Here is a 2,500-nt window from a genome sequence, read left to right as displayed (position 1 = left end):
TCTCTCTCTCTCTCTCCTTCCAGAACGGTCCAGTGCTGTCCTCCGGTGTGTGTCCCCCTCCCCCCTTACATCTCTGTCTCTCTGTGTCTTCTCTGGTGAGTAACACACACCATGCCACTAGAACTTAAGAACGAGATATCTCCCCCGACAAAACTGCTGGCAGGATTATTGTTGGAAGTAATTTGTTTGCATGTAAGAGTGTAAGGGGGTGTCGGCTAATTGTTTGTTCGGAATGGAACCTTTCAACAAGAGCTTAACCTCACAACATAATCTCTCCACAATTTTGCCTTTGACGTCATCTGATATGCTGTAGTGTTATGTTGCAGATACAAACACCACACATGTGGAGTGTAAGGAAATATTGATATACTTAGTATTGCTAACTGGGTTTCATATTGATGTTCTTTCTTTATACTTATTATAACAACACACTAGTCAGGGACACTTGGTACATAGGGTGAGACATTTCAGTGGGACACTAGTCAGGGATGCTAGGTACATAGGGTGAAAGCTCCCTCTGTAATTCTTTTTTTTTGTATCAAATCTTTTTATTTTCCATTTTCTTTTAACAATAAAACAACATCAACATCAACAATAATAATAATACTGACAAGAGAATAAGAAATAAGAAATACAGGTTAAAACTTAACTAATAAATACAAAATACAAAATATACCAAGTAGAAAATAAAAACACTGCAAACAACACAAAAGACATTAGACAACAAACCCCCCCTCCCCTCCCAAGACCCCTCGGCCGCCGCAGTCCACAATTCAGCTCCCTCTGTAAGTTCTACAAACAAAGTAATAGTAATGGAAGGTAATGGGGAATGGCAGGCCAGGTTATCACAGCTGCAGCATGGACTGCCTTTTACCCAGACACAATTTGATCTGACACGGGGACTCCCAGCCCGGGGTGGCTCCAGAGACCACAGGGTCTTCAAACGAGTCCTATTCAAAGGAGATCAGGGACCTGGTTGTTGGGAAGCATTGGTCCAGACAGGTACATGCCAGGGTGGGTTTAGGATCCTCACGTACAGATGCACTTACACAACACCAGCATCTAGTTACACAGGGTTTCCTTGAGGCTTTTGGGCGTAAGATCTTGGGCAGCATTCAGTGCATCAGGGACCGAAACTAGAGAGCGCCACCCGCCATTTGCGCTCAGTTTTTACGTTTGGCGCCTCCCACTGAGAGGTCTGACCGCCGTGTGGCGGGCAATCAAATAGTATCAAATAGTCATGTGAAAACCGAAAATCATGATCCAATTCTTTAGCGGAGTTCTCACTCGCTGTCTCAGCACAGACATGCAGCGCACCGCGCACTGCTGCTGCTGCTGCTGCTCCTATACTCCCCACCTGTTTCTGTATGCTGCATGTAAACAGAGGCTATTGCCCCAGACAGTCACCATGACATTAGTCTAGTCAGAGGGACCTCCGTGAGATAACGTTAGCTACCGTTACAAAATGACCCAGTCAACTATTCACTTAGTTTAATACATGAGGCATTGTGTAACGTTATCCAGCCGGCTAGCTACGGATAGCTCCCGACATCAACAAATGCAATAGTCCAGTGCATAATACCTCCGTTGGCTAGGTAGCTCACTAGTCACTACGAAATGTCTCGGTAAACTAAATAGTTCACTGAGGCGTTGTCCCAACGCCATCCAGCAGTAGCTACAGAAAGCTCCTGACATCAATGTCCTACAACAACAACATGCGTATTCGAGTCCCTGGCTTACATCGCTGCTGAGGTCCAGCTGTAGCTCAGGAAAATCCTTTTGCATGCTGAATGTAGCGTTTAGGGTCCAGCTGCAGCGCAGACAGCAAGGTGGCGATGTCTCGCAGATAACACAATCACAAGTATGATTATATAATATATATATTTTATTAAAAATAAATATAAATCAAAAAAAAGTTGGCAGGTAAGAAATATGCTTGGCGGGTAGATTCTTCCCATCTACCCGCCACTGGCCGCTGAGTCAAAAAGTTAATTTCGCTCCCTGAGTGCATCTACATAAAGGATGAATCCAGTGGATTGTCAGTACTGTTCTGATTGATGGTGTGTGTGTGTGTGTGTGTGTGTGTGTGTGTGTGTGTGTGTGTGTGTGTGTGTGTGTGTGTGTGTGTGTGTGTGTGTGTGTGTGTGTGTGTGTGTGTGTGTGTGTGTGTGTGTGTGTGTGTGTGTGTGTGTGTGTGTGTGTGTGTGTGTGTGTGTGTGTGTGTGTGTGTGTGCGTGTAGGTGTGTGTGTAGGTGGGTGATGATGGCTGTGGGTAGAGAGAGGGCTCACAGCAGCATGCTCTATTGTGATATCCCTTTTACCCTGATAGTAGTATCTCATTTTGTTAAAGCAAGGATTAACTGGGGTTTGGGGACAAAACATTTTTGTCGGAAAAGTCATACATTTCCTGTCATTAGGATTAAGGTTACGCAAAACAGCCCTGGAAAAGAAAGAACATTTTATTTGGGGGGGAATTTAAAAAAATTACCCTGTTACTGGA

General features: G+C 44.5%; 1 protein-coding gene across 1 annotated transcript in view; it reads left to right on the top strand.

Annotated features, from left to right (window-relative positions):
- Positions 1-2,500, top strand: part of plcb4b (phospholipase C, beta 4b) — a 190,191-nt gene that overhangs the window by 57,005 nt on the left and 130,686 nt on the right. The window contains exon 3 of the mRNA XM_084314221.1: positions 24-95. The gene's annotated coding sequence lies outside the window, so the exon portion shown is untranslated. The remainder of the gene's footprint in view (positions 1-23; positions 96-2,500) is intronic.

The sequence above is a fragment of the Notolepis coatsorum genome (assembly GCF_963971535.1).
Source record: "Notolepis coatsorum genome assembly, chromosome: 5".
NCBI classification, from domain to species: Eukaryota; Metazoa; Chordata; class Actinopteri; order Aulopiformes; family Paralepididae; genus Notolepis; species Notolepis coatsorum.
Note: the sequence above shows the minus strand (reverse complement) of the source record. Positions and strands in the feature narration are given on the sequence as shown.